We start from the raw sequence: 15,078 nt of genomic DNA, 5'->3' as shown, positions 1-15,078 counted from the left end.
TGTGTATGCAAACCTTGTATGCAAAATCGGGAACTGTGTATAGACAGGTGGTTAATTTAAAGAATGTTAGATGGTGTGATGAGTAAACAGATGAAAATCTGACTATCTAGTACAATTGTCATTATTGGACCTATTCCGGTTCCCATTGAAATTGGGAGTTTTACCACTCCCTACAATGAAAGTAGCATAGGACCCATTTTGTTCCATACTTAATTTTTTTGCAATTTGTACATCTATAAGTTGATAGAAAGGCATCTTAACTATAGAGGCCAAATTCTAATAAATATAATATATATTGGCCTTGATAGGGAGGGAGGGATGGAGATGTATATATTCCAAGCAAGGCCAATATTCGGCTTTTATTTAAGCAAAAACTCTGTCAGATTCCTAAGTAAATTTTCCATTAGTGGTGTGAAAGACTTGGTTAAGCAGATTTGTGAGCTAATTTCTCAGAGTTGTATGTAGAGGTGGGAAAAAAGTTAATATTTTTTCATGAAAATCCATGAGACACTTTTTTCCGCAAGTTTTTCGTGATCTCTCACTTTTAGGTCCACAAAAATATGGAATCATTGAACAATACCATAATATACCACTCTATAATTGTATTCAAGCTGTGGTTGCTACTGTGTTTCTCTTTCCTTATGTAACTATACACTCTTGAAATGTAGTAGTACTACTGTGATCTTGAAAAGGAAATTTTTCATCTGAAGGATAAAAGCCTCAAAATGCCAGTCTTATTGTTTATATAATACAGTATCTGTCAAACCTTTCCTTAAATGGGGAAAGAAACCCAAAATCTTCTAGATGACTAAGATAGTGATAATTTTCCACTGTTCTACAGCAGGCCTCTGAAAATACTCTAGGTTTTTTAGCAACCCAAATCCAAATGATTCTCTCAGACTTCAAGGACAAAAGCGATCATCGTGGTCTTCTAGTCTGACCTCCTACATATCGTAGGTCACAGAACCTTGCTCATCCACTCCTGCAATAAACCCATAACCTCTCTCTGAGTTACAGAAATCCTCAAATCATGATTTAAAGATCTTGGGTTACAGAGAGTCCACCATTTACACTAGTTTAAACCTACAAGTGACCCATGGCCAATGCTGCAGAGGAAGGTGAACAACCCCCAAGGTCTTTGCTGGTCTGACCTGGGGAAAATTCCTTCCCAATGCCAAATATGGCAATCAGTTAGACCCCAGGCACTTGGGCAAGACCCACCAGCCAGAGAGCTGGGAAAGAATTCTCTGTGGTAACTCAGAACCTCCCCACATAGTGCCCCATTACTGGTTATTAGAGATATTTGCTACAAGCAATCACATTGTAGGTAGCCTCATACATTGTAGGTAGCCTGTATGGGCAAATTAGTCAAAACAATAGTTAAGAATAAAATTGTCAGTCACCCAGGAAAGCATAAACTGTTGAGCAATAGTCAACATGGTTTCTGTAAAGGGAAATCATGTCTTACTAATCTATTAGAGTTCTTTGAAGGGGGCCAATAAACATGTGGACAAGGGGGATCCAGTGGACATAGTGTACTTAGATTTCCAGAAAGCCTTTGACAAGGTCCCTCACCAAAGGCTCTTAAGTAAAGTAAGTTGTCATGGGATAAAAGGGAAGGTCCTTTCATGGATTGAGAACCGGTTAAAAGACCGGGAACAAAGGGTAGAAATTTAATGGTAAATTCTCAGAATGAAGAGGGATAACTAGTTGTGTTCCCCAAGGGTCAGTCCTTGGACCAATCCTATTCAACTTATTTATAAATGATCTGGAGAAAGGGGTAAACAGTAAGGTGGCAAAGTTTGCAGATGATACTAAACTGCTCAAGATAGTTAAGACCAAAGCAGACTGTGATGAACTTCAAAAAGATCTCACAAAACTAAGTGACTGGGCAACAAAATGGCAAATGAAATTTAATGTGGATAAATGTAAAGTAATGCACATTGGAAAAAATAACCCCAACTATACATACAATATGATGGGGGCTAATTTAGCTACAACAAGTCAGGAAAAAGATCTTGGAGTCATCGTGGATAGTTCTCTGAAGATGTCCGCGCAGTGTGCAGAGGCGGTCAAAAAAGCAAACAGGATGTTAGGGATCGTTAAAAAGGGGATAGAGAATAAGACTGAGAATATATTATTGCCCTTCTATAAATCGATGGTACACCCTCATCTCGAATACTGGGTACAGATGTTGTCTCCTCATCTAAAAAAAGATATACTGGCACTAGAAAAGGTGCAAAAAAGGGCAACTAAAATTATTAGGGGTTTGGAACGGGTCCCATATGAGGAGAGATTAAAAAGGCTAGGACTCTTCAGCTTGGAAAAGAGGAGACTAAGGGGGGATATGATAGAGGTATATAAAATCATGAGTGATGTGGAGAAAGTGGATAAGGAAAAGTTATTTACTTATTCCCATAATACAAGAACTAGGGGTCACCAAATGAAATTAATAGGCAGCAGGTTTAAAATAAATAAAAGGAAGTTCTTCTTCACGCAGTGCAGTCAACTTGTGGAACTCCTTACCTGAGGAGGTTGTGAAGGCTAGGACTATAACAGCGTTTAAAAGAGAACTGGATAAATTCATGGTGGTTAAGTCCATTAATGGCTATTAGCCAGGATGGGTAAGGAATGGTGTCCCTAGCCTCTATGGTTTGTCAGAGGAGATGGATGGCAGGAGAGAGATCACTTGATCATTGCCTGTTGGTCCACTCCCTCTGGGATACCTAGCATTGGCCATTGTCAGTAGACAGGATACTGGGCTAGATGGACCTTTGGTCTGACCCGGTACGGCCATTTTTATGTTCTTATTAGACCATCCCCTCCATAAACTTATCAAGCTCAGTCTTGTAGACAGTTTTTTGCTCCTACTGCTCCCGGTGGAAGGCTGTTCGAGAACTGCACTCCTCTGATGGTTACAAACCTAAACTTGTTGATGACCAGTTTATATCTCTTTGTTTTTGTATCGACATTGGCACTTAACTTCAAGAACTTCTCTCCATCCCTGGCATTTATTCCTCTGTCTCTAGCCTAACCAAAAGAAGGGTGAGGAAACAAGCCAAGTTCTTTGAGCTTCCTCTTCTAAAGTAGGTTTCCAATTCCTCTAATCATCCTAGTAGCCCTTCTCTGCATCTGTTCCAGTTTGAATTCATCTTTTTTAAACATGGGAGACCAGAACTGCACACAGTATTCCAGAAAACTGCGGGGAGGGAGTGGTTTGAGCATTGGCTTGCTAAACCTAGGGTTGTAAGTTCAATCCTTGAGGGGGGCACTTAGGGATCTGGGGCAAAATCAGTACTTGGTCCTAATAGTGAAGGCAGGGGGCTGGCCTCAATGACTTTTCAAGGTCCCTTCCAGTTCTACGAGATGAGACATCTTTTTAATTTAATTTAATTAATGGAGATATCCTATCAGTGCCTTTCAAAATGGAACTAACACTTCCCTGTCTCTACTGGAAGTACCTTGCCTGATGCATCCTAGGACTGCATTAGCCTTTTTCACAGCTGAATCACATTATCAGCTTATAGCCATCCTGTGATCAACCAAATACATCCAAGGTCTTTCTCCTCCTCTGTCGCTTCCAATGATAAGTCCAGAATTTTATAGCAAATTTTTTGTTGTTAGTCCTTAAATCCAAGGTAATGCACTTTGCACCATTAAATTTGATCCCATTTCTATTACTCCAGCTTTCAAGGTCATCCAGATCTTCTTGTTTGATATTCCAGTCCTCCTTCATATTGGCAATATCTCCCAACTTCTTATCTGCAAATTTTATTAGCACAATTTAATGTTTCTTATATTATGTCATGATATCATGGGAAGTCTTACTTACTAAACTCATAGCAGGCAATGTTTACCCAATGCCCTTTGCCAGTATGAATCTAGTTCTAAGTCATCCTAAATATTCTGCCATATAAAGGTGGTACATATTTTAGGCTCCCTATTTTATAGCCTCCATCCTGTTGTGATCAGTTGTATCCAGATTTAGTTCTGTTCTTCAGTCTATGCTAACATATGGATGTACCTACTGCTGATGACCAGAGTTTAGTTCTTGAACCATAGATTGCTCTCAGTATTTACCAATTTATATATATCAAAGTTACAAAGGTTGCAGCCTTAACGCTTTATAGGCTCTGTACTGCCAGGAAGTCACTTTCTTCAATGTTGCTACTCAAATTTTACTTCTGTAGCAAACAAGAATTCAGGCCAGGTCTACACTACAGAGGTTTTCTGGCATAGCTATGTTGGTCAGGAGGGTGAAAAATCCACCCCCCTGACTGACATAGGTATGCCATCAGGGACCTGCCATCAAGGACCTCCTCCTCCCCTCATCTCCCTTGTCCCACATAGACACAGCTATACTGGTAAAATAGTCATGTCCTGATTTAACTATTGACAAAAGATCTCCTTATGCACATATCAGATGCATCTCCTCAAGTGGGCTGGTATAGCTATTCCAGTATTGCTGTATCTGCGATATCTTTTTAGTGTAGACTAGCCCACTGATTGTTCCTAGAATCTGCCATCTTCAACTTTACTGAATCAGAAACCACCTTCGATAGTCTCATGGTATTACGGTAGCCGCAAATTCCTGGGTCAATGCAGAGGAATAATTATAGCAATTTACAGCATTACAGCAAACATTCTGTTACAAAAATAACTATAGAAGAAAACCCAAGACAAGGGATAAATATTTCTTTTGTGTATTTAAAGACCTGGCTGTACTGTGTGCAGTATTTAGTGATGTAATAAGTAATTGATGAACCCTTTATTTATTTCTCAACTTTCATTAATATTATGCAGAGTATGTGTAGTCATTATTAATTAATTAACAGACAAGAAAATGGAAAAAGTACTTTTTCATATATCGTTGGCTATTGGTTTTATTTTGCACTTGGTACATCAACCTCCTATCAACTGCTGTGTCTCAGTAGAAAAATCTATTCAGCTTCTGATGGGGCAAAGGCATCTTTCCCGTGCTTGGATATAATCTATTTTACTGTTTTTTAATTTTGTGTTAAATGATTACAAACCTATTTGAATTTGATAAGTGTGACAAATTCCCCATCAGGATTTCATAAGCAGAGCACAGAACAAAGGACCCTGATGCATGGATGACTGCCAGCTGCCAGAGCACAGCAGCACAAGCCACTTTCAACTCCAACTCCATTTCCATCAGGGTGCCAATTGCCATCCTGTACTGCTAGGAGGGGGCAGCACAAGGTCAGCCAGGAGATGAGTTGATTTGGCACATCTCCTAGGTAGCCTTCACTGGCAGGATTCCTATGGACCCCCCAGCTAGAATGTATAGCTGTTCTCCTTAGGTAGAAGATCTGTCAGGGAGCATTAGTTTTATGTCTGCCAGCTCTCCTCAGGGTGAAAATACCCTAAAGGTTATATTTTGACAAAACACTGGATTGATTTACATGTCTTTAGGATTGAATAAACATAAAACTTTACAGCATGATTCTCCACTGCCTTGTATTTTCCATCCTTGAGTCCAGTTGAGCTATGTTAATCACCTCCTCCAGGTAAGGCGGGAAAGGATTCTCATGGTTTACTTTGGACTGTTGTAACTTATGCTGGCAGTAACAGCCGTTCCATTGTCCCAAGTTTGCTGGATCAGAGCACATTCTCCCCCAGATTTCCCCAACATCAGGAGTTTATCCATAAGGATGTTTCAGATTATTTCCATGGTACAGTGCCCAAACAGCAAAGTCTGGTGGGGGTGGGGCCCTGGCCCTACTTCCTCTGTCCTTTTCTGCATGATTTATTCCCTCAGGGGAAAAAGATTTAGCAATCCCTGTAGGTTCTGGTGTTTACGCATATTATGCTGTCAGTCAAGTAGTAGTATCATCCACACAGGCTAATCACAATCTGAACCTTTGTGTTAACAAAGTAGTGCTTTCTGGTGGTGGGCCCACAGAAGATAAGGTGCTACTACTGTTACATGAGTTTTCTTTTAGTCCTAATACTTATGTTTGGAGAACTGAAGGACCAGGGATCTAGTGATGCCTCCAAGTGTGCATTTGTGATTTAAATAATAATTTTATGTCAAGAGCTGGGTGAACTTTTTCAGATGCAACTTCTTTTGCTGAAAAATGCAGATTTGGGGCGAACAAATCATTTATAGAATTTGTTGAATTAATCAAATTATTTCCATGGAAGGGGAGGGATATCTGAAAACCTGGAAAGGTTTCATTTCAATACTTTCAAAAATGAAAAGTTTCAACTTGAATTCAAAGTGACTTCATTTCAAATTTTACTTTATTTATTTTTTAAAAAGGTAACCCCCAAGACCCTCAGATAAAATTAAACATTTCATTTCAAGTAGAACAAAATGTTTCATTTGACTCCTCCCTCCCCCATTTTTTTTTTTTTTTAACCTTTTCCATTTGGAAAAAATGCAACAAATTTTCACGTGGGGTAGAAATGAATGGATTGTTTCTATTCAGCCACTGAAACAAAAAAAATTGGTTTTCTCACAGCTCCAGTTGTATGCGACGTCTTTCCCATACAGAGTATAACATCTTGTTGTAAAAGCTTTCAGATTTTTCCTTTGATCATTAGATAATGTTAACAGTATAGTAACATTTATTAGTTACTATTCTGAAGAAATGTAATGAAAACTCTGGCTACATTATTTAGTTAAGACAGTGATCTCTGTACTGTAAAGAAGACCTGGGTTGTTATGGGTGGGTGATAAAATTCCTTGAAATAGCTGAAGAAAATGCTTTATGATGGGGAGAGGAAAGGATAACCTAAGAAAATGTACATTCCTTGAAGGACTGTTTGTGCTTTTACACTGTAGGATTTGATCAAGGACAGTTTCTGATATGACTCCTGTAAACATCCGAGGTGATCTGACACAAGAATATGTGCTGAAAAAAAGAAAACCCCAAATTAATAACCATGTTGGAGTATGAAGTCTGCTTCAGGAATCATCTGCAAAGTGGAAAACAGTATTTTTGTTGTGAGCTTTCAGAGGCATCCTTATTGTCAAGTTGTCATAACACATTTTGTTTTCTTCTTTTAGCACATATTTAAATTAATCCTTGGTTCTATTTACAGACTACACACTAATGCAACATTTTTTTTAAAGATTTCACAAAATGCTAACTTCTGAGGTTGTCATGAAAAATAGAACTCCTAAGGGAGCGTCTCAAATATTTTGAATCAAGAGGTAGTTTGTTCATATAGGTCAAATCATCCTCATTTTGAACATGAAAATTACCTTCCATCCAATCCTATTCCCTCCCACCCCTGAAACTCCCTTCACTACTGTGAAGAACATGGGACCTATCTGTGCCATTTTTATGAATACTGTGGGAATTCTATTTGTTGGTTATGAGTGGGTGGCCGCTATATGAAATCCTAAGAGTTAACTCAGTACTAGGGGGTACAGAGGGACTGCAGGAAGGCATGGTTTTAGATGATGCCTATATTGTGTTATGTATTGGTGGTTGGGCAAGTTCCTCTGGAGGTTCACCAACATCCTGGGAAAGGAGGAAAACCTAGGCAGGAGGTTTGGAACAAAGGAACTTTGAAATTGATAAACAGCCCATGACCTATGAGAGATGTACTGATTTGGGGTCAAAGAAGCAGAAGTTGAATGGATGCAGCCTGTCTCATTCAGCACAAATGCTGAGAGATTCCTGGGCCAACGGGGACCTTCTTAAACTAAGAAGAAAAGGCTAACTTGAGATAGGAAAATATGCATTTAAACTTTTATTTTAACCCCTTTCTCTTTATCCTATGGACAAATAAGTATCTGTTTTGAAGAAACTATCTTGAGTAAGTGCAATTTCATACAGTTCACAAGCTCCTGGAGAGAAATCTATAGCAGGGCCCAAATCCCATGGGATCTGCTGAAGTAATATGGTTGGGACACATGAGTTCTATAAGATGGTAACTCAGCCTTAGATTGGGGGTGAATTGCAGGTTTCCACTCTGAAATAAATACAGATATGGATCTTTCACTCGGAAACAGTGCCCACAGAGACTGACACAGGAGTCAAAAGTAAAACTTATTCCTGAACAATAACCCTTAGCTTGCTAGTTTCCCATCACTTGCATCAAACCTTTAACCATCAATTACAGATTCTGGCCCAATTTCCAAACATGAGGTCCTTAACAGGGCACCTAGATAACACATTTGGATGCTCAAATTTGTTTTCAGAAAAGGCATTCACAAGCCACAAGGCAGATTTGAAAATCCAAATATTGGGGTTTCACATGCTTTCCAGAAAATTAGGCTCACTGTCAGTGCAACTTTAATAAAATAACTATATAAATAGGAACACCAGTGGTTTATTCAAAATGACAAAAATACAGTTATGTGGAACATTAAGTAGAGGAAGAAAAATGGAGCCAAAATGCTGCTAAGAGAACCTTCTAGCCTCTTTGCTTTTCAGAAATGTATTCTTCACTGTGCTGTGTAGGAGTTTCATAGTTAATGAGGTCTTAATAGCATTTTTGGCTCAAGCCTAAATTTTTTTCTGTATGGCTAATGCACAAAATTTATTCCAGCAAAAATGCAACATAGGAGCTTTTTGCTCAACTTTTTATGGATTAAAATTGCACATAATGAGATCTTTCTGTAACAAGGTTTTTTGAGTGCACACATTTTGTGCAAGCAAATCTTTTTTCTGTATAAGTTGGTTCATGAAAACTGTTGTTAGCCAAAGCAATTTTTTGTATGCAGTAACAAAGATCTGAACAATTCCTTTTTTCATTAATACCACCCTTTTAGTTTAGTCTTAAAATGGTATGTTTCCTAGATCAATATGCATTTTCTGTGCAATCATCTTGCACAATACAAAACAGCTAAGAGTATTATAAAGAGAATAAGGATGAGAGAGGTATTATTGCTTATTTAATAATAATGACACAATGTGTGGATAGTTAAGCAATAAGATACAATTTGCCATGTGGCTATGCTGAAATATTGTCATAATTTATGTGCATTATTAAACATGTCTCCAAGGGTCAGGTGCAGCAGTAAGCCCCCAAATGGTTTTGTTCCAGTATGATAAACACTTAAAATATTTACAAATTCTAACCTGCGATGTTGTGCCAAGATATTGTTCCATATATTGACAAATCTGAATTCAGGATTTCTGAATACCAAAATATTAATGCATTGTACTTGCAAATATCTCTTGACATTGACAACAATATCCAACACATTTCATTGCAGCTCCATCTCTCTTGGTATTGGGAAAAATGATTGATTGATACAGGTGATAATGACTGAATTAGTGGATTTGAAAGTTTTACCCACAGACAATAAATTCTTGAAACTGAATATAAAATCTGGAATTTCACTGACTGTTAAAGCCCTAAGAATTTCCATGCTGGACCACGTGTGTGATCTATCTAATCCAGTATCCTTTAACCAACAGGGGCCAATACCAGATACTGCACAAGAAAGTGCAAGACATCTGTAAGGGGCAATTATGAAAAACCCAGTCATAAGAGTTTTACTAAAGTCAGGCAGTTATTGATTGGCTTGTGCCCTGCCCATGACGATTTGTATCATTTTATAAATTTTAAAATAACTATGGACTTCAATATTAATTTGTGTCTAATCTGAATGTACTCTTGGTTTTAATATCTTGTGGCAGTGGGTTCCACAAATTAGGTAGGGGTGTGTGTGTGTGTGTGTGTATGTGTGTGTGTGTGTGTATCTATCTATCTATCTATCTATAGATATAAAAATAAATGAAATATGTTTTGAGTTTTACATTTGTTTCCAGTTAATTTCACTGGACACCTCCTTGTTCTTGTATGAGATAGAAACTTTTTTTCTGTTCAAAAAACAGTTTTTCTGAACTGATCTGTATTTGATGGATTGTGACTTTTTTTAATTAGCTGCTTACATAGTTTTATCATGCAAGTTGATATCTTAGATAAAGGGGGTGGGAAATTGAAAAATTCTTTGAACCTTTATGGCAAGTGGCTTCTGAATATCAAACAGCCATTTGCAGAATATAAATTGCCAAACTAAAGAAAAAAAGCGGACCGAACTTCCATTGAAAACATGTCGCAGTGAAAGACAAAAATTAGTTTTAAAATCTAACAGTCGTACTTAATAAAGAGAGTGAGCTTGAAAATCAATAAAATTAATTTTGATTAATTAACCCTTCCAGTGCCTGTAGCTCAGCCTTATTTGGCCTTCTGTGATGTGAACTCCAAATGGAGTTTTTATTAAAGAAGCTCCAATTTACTCTAAATTGATAATATTCCTGAGATTTGTTTCTATAAATTAAAACTGTACATGCTAATTAACAACTTGGAGCTTGCTTCTAGCATTCCCATTCACAATAGTACCTTAGCGTACAAATGGCCCTACTGAAAGGAATGGAGCTACTCATGGAGAGAAGTACGTTTCTGCCAGTGTAGTGGTAGCAGAATCTTGCTCTTGGTATATATTGCTCACTCGGTATCCTTATTATCTGTATTATTGTGGAACCTCGAGGCAACTATCAATATTTGTTGGGAGAGGAGAGAAAGAGGACCAATATGTTATGTGCTGTGCGAACATAGCGATAGACTGTAAACTCTTCATGACAGACTAACAAATGAGTCTGGGGAAAAATAAAAGGAAGAAGGAATGTAGGGGAAGGAGGATGAGTATAAAGAACATATCAGTTACATAGGTAGCTATTGAACAACTTGATGGTTCCAAATGGCCTCTAAAAATTGTTGGCTAATTCAGCAAATAATCCAAGTTTCTGCTGTGAGCAGGAACAAGTAAATATGACAGTTCCATATTGATTGCATAGTCAATAAGATAAATCTGTTAAGAGAATGTATATCAGCAAGAACTTCCCAGCCACCAGATAAAAAAAAAAAAAGGTTCTTTATATCCTCTGCAAGAAATATATTTCAAAGTCCAAGTTTAAAAGTAACCTCTGCTCTTTTATGTTTCTGCCAAAGCCCAGTGGGTAACCTGGCAGCTTTTAAATGTCTAACCTGTAGAATATAGGACATGACCTATACACATTGCTAAGCCAAAGCAGCCGCTCTGGTCCTACCCCTTCTCTTCCTGTATTCTAGTTACACTTTTCTCCCTTCTGATCCCTGGGTATAGGCATGCAGAGAGTTCACACAGGATACCCATTGCTCTGCATAAATCCTCTGCATCTTGTCAATCAAGCTCCTTCTCCCCACATCCCCCCCCAAAAGAAAAAAAGAAACAAAACTGAGAAGTAACATAGGCCAGTAAATAACAGCAGTGAGTTCAGAAGTTGAAAAGTAAAAGTCAGTGTGGTGAATCTTACATCCTGAAGAAGAATGCAAGCTATAGCAAACCATATAATGGTCATTCCATCAATTGGTACATGCAAACAGGTAGCAGTAGAATCATATAGTGATGCCTCATCTGCACTTGTAGTAGAGGCATACATTTAAACAGGAAAATGTTCCCAATTTTGACTCTATTACAACAAATATATAAATATTTCAGAATTCAAACAACAAAACAATGGGGCCAATCAAAACATAATATATGGATAGGTCTGCAGATAGTGGCCATCTGGTCCAAGGTTTCATATAATTATCAATTCAAAGTTACACTTCTGAACTATTTTAAGGTTTGTCTCACAATCTCAGTATGGTTACTCAACATGGTGATGACCCCTCTCCCCATAATGTTATCAGTAATATAGGGAATGCATTTTTCTTCTTTAAACTGGTCTATTCAGACATTACTTACAGAAACAAAACTGTATACTTTTCTAAAGATTCACCATTGCATTTAGCAGGCAATATAAAATGAAATGTATTAAGTGTTCTTGAATTGACGCTTCAATTCTTTATATTTTTTGTAGTATCACTCAATGTGCAATCACCAAGTCATCTCAACAAAATTTGTAGGACCATCGAATACTTCCCATTTTTTTGGGCACAGGTATCATTGTGATATACTGAAACAAATTAGAGATGAATATTTCTGTCCTTTAAAGTATAAAAGGTTTACGTCAAGTTACAGCAACTGAAGGGTGGGCCTCTCAAGTCGGGAGCTTTGGTTTAGATAAAATAGCTTATTTGGGGTTTTTGTTTTTGTTTTTATTTACTCAGAATTGGAGGGTAAATGTGCCAGAAATATAACTTCATAGAGGATTCTAGGGACTTCTTATTTCCATCTGGGTTGTATATAAAACTAAGAACTGGTATTTTTGCACTTTTGCTTCTGAGAGTAATCAAGTTTATGGACTGAATAGGTTTTAAAAATAATTAAACATTTCTGAATCTCGTAATATATTCAGGTCACATTTGGTTTAAGCTTTGAGTGATTGACAGGGTCATTTTTATTTTATTTGTACTTATTCAACCACCTTAAATACAGTGACATAATTTTGCAGGCTATGTACTTAATAGATCTATAGCAAACAAAATTCAGTGTTCAGTGAATCTGATTCTTGTCAGCTAGATTATGGTCCTTCATTTATCTTCCTCCACCTATGTGACTGGGAAAGAAGACGACTAGATCTGGATCCATAGCATGACAGTGATGTACACTCTGAACTTTCCTTAGATTCAACAGTCAGTTCATGTAGGCAGCAGTAGACTCAGTCTCCTATTAAATTTCAGACCATTCTCCAATTGTGCGTACTCAGGAATTCAGATCTTCCTGGCTACAGGTTTCATGGATCCCAACAGCTGGCTCAAATTCTACTTAGTCTCTTTGTTATGCCACAATTTTACCATTAAGTATAAGCCATATTTTGAAAGGTCTTTAGGCATCTAAAGATGTAGCAAGGTGCCCAATGGGCTTTTCCCAGACTCTTGAAAAGAAAGAGAAGATGCAATGGACATGGTTTAATTAGTCCACAAACTTTTATTATTTAACTCCTCTTGGAACTAACATAATTCATACAGTGCAAGTCATAATGCCTTCCTTAATTATTTCCACCTGGCAGAAGACTGCCATCAGCCCTCCCACACCTCCATAGCTTGTCCCAGCCCATTTCTGGAACCCCACTGCACTTCCCTCCTGTGAGGTTTAAGAGACGGGGGGGGGGGGGGGGGAGAAGGGGCTGTCTCCTTGCTGTATTGAGATTACACATCTAACTCCCCACATGCAATTAGGAGCATAGGTGCTTTTGAAAATCCCACTACGCACGCATCTGCATCTTTATAAATTTGTCCCATGATGCTTTGATTTGATGACACTGGAGTATTGGCTAGTTGAAAATCTGCTGCACTATACATGGTGTTTTGTGTTTTCCTGGAGTGTATAGATTTTTTTTTTTTTTTTAAATGTGGGTTGTTCTTTAAAATGATTTTCATTAGAACATTTACAAATGAGAGGAAAAAATAGCTTTGGCAAAACTGTCATTGACCTGATAGTCTTCTACATTGCAGGCAAGCACATTTACAGTAAGTCATGGGTGCTTATTACAAGTTGGGGGAAAAAGTGATTAGGAGGAAGGATGTGATGGTAACACAGATATTTATTATTTTGGAATAAATCCATGGTCTGTCTAGCTAATGTTCTGCCTCTGACAGTGACCTATGACCAGTACTTCAGTGGAAGGCAAAAAAAACCCAAAATACCTTGACAATGCATTTAGTAAATGAGATACCATACTGTGAGGGAAGATGTCTTCCTGGCCAAGGCTGAGGATCTCCTTATGAAATGGGAGTACTATGGCTTCTAATAATCCTGTAATGTTAATTTTTTTTCCTGAGGATTCTATTTTTATTTGTGTGGAATCTCTTTTAATTTTACGAAGACTTTTACCTTAGTAATATCTTCTGAGAAACAAGCTAAATATGGACTATGTTAGCAAGAAAATTCTTGTATCTGTTTTAAACCGATTAACCATTTAGTTTAATTGAATATCACATTTTTATATATTCTGGAAAATCTGATTAGCCTTTCCTAGATCTTTCATAATTTGACATCTAGTATTTCTCTGTAGTATTTAATCTTCCTTTTCTCTTTTCTATACTTAATGATCCCTGACTTGAATATTATTTTTAAAAATAAATTTCACTTTCACCCACTTCTAATCAAGGTCAGTGACCTCTGAACTCTTCTGTTTCTGATCTACCTTTTCCAAGATATGTGACCAAACTGAAAACAATATTCAAGGTGATGATGTACCAAGTTATTGATACAAGCTTAATGCCATTATAATATTTTTCCGTATTATTCACTGAACACCACCAGTCCACATACTGATCCTGGGGCAGTCTGCTATTAACCTCTTTTCACTGAGAGAATTGCCTATTTCTTCTCACACTTTGCTTCCTATCTCTTAAACAGTTTTTAATTCATATCAGAACTTCACCTCTGACACTGGGATTGTTGCCAAGTTCCCTTAATGACCTCTTCTGAAAGGCTTTTATCACAATTTGTTGGGAAGTCTAAGTAAATTACATCTACTGGTTCTCCTCCTTTATCACTATATTGTTAACTATTCCAAAGAATTTTAACATGTTAAACATAATTTACCCTTGCACAACATGCTGGTTTGTCCCGGTCATACTTTTAGAGGAGCTTTAAATCACGCTCATGTTTTTTCTGAATTCTTTTTCCTTGATTCTCTGGAAAGGCTTAATAATCTTAATGTTTCATTTGTATCATTCTTAGATAGAGGCTGATATTCTTAGAAAGATAAGCAGGAGTAACTGGAATTTAGAGATCAATATCGGTAAATAATCAGAGCCCAGACTTTTCTGCATTACACTAGGTGTTCTTAATTATGTACATTTGCATGAGCCTAGAATATGTGCATAAATACTGGGTATCTATTCTTGAATGGCATATTAATTGTGTGTTCATGGCCACTTACACGCACAAGGTCAGAAAGGCATTTATATCTATCTTCGCACATGTCTTATCAGTTAGCGTCATGCAAATATCAGAGGGGTAGCCGTGTTAGTCTGGATCTGTAAAAAGCAACAAAGAGTCCTGTGGCACCTTAAAGACTAACAGATGTATTGGAGCATAAGCTTTCGTGGGTGAATATCCACTTCGTCAGATTCATGTAATGGAAATTTCCAGAGGCAGGAATAAATATGCAGGCAAGAATCAGTCTGGAGATAACAAGGTTAGTTTAATCA

The sequence above is a fragment of the Trachemys scripta genome, chromosome 6, assembly GCF_013100865.1.
Source record: "Trachemys scripta elegans isolate TJP31775 chromosome 6, CAS_Tse_1.0, whole genome shotgun sequence".
Lineage (NCBI taxonomy): Eukaryota > Metazoa > Chordata > Testudines > Emydidae > Trachemys > Trachemys scripta.
The sequence above is the reverse complement of the archived record's forward strand: the minus strand, read 5'-3'. Positions refer to the sequence as shown.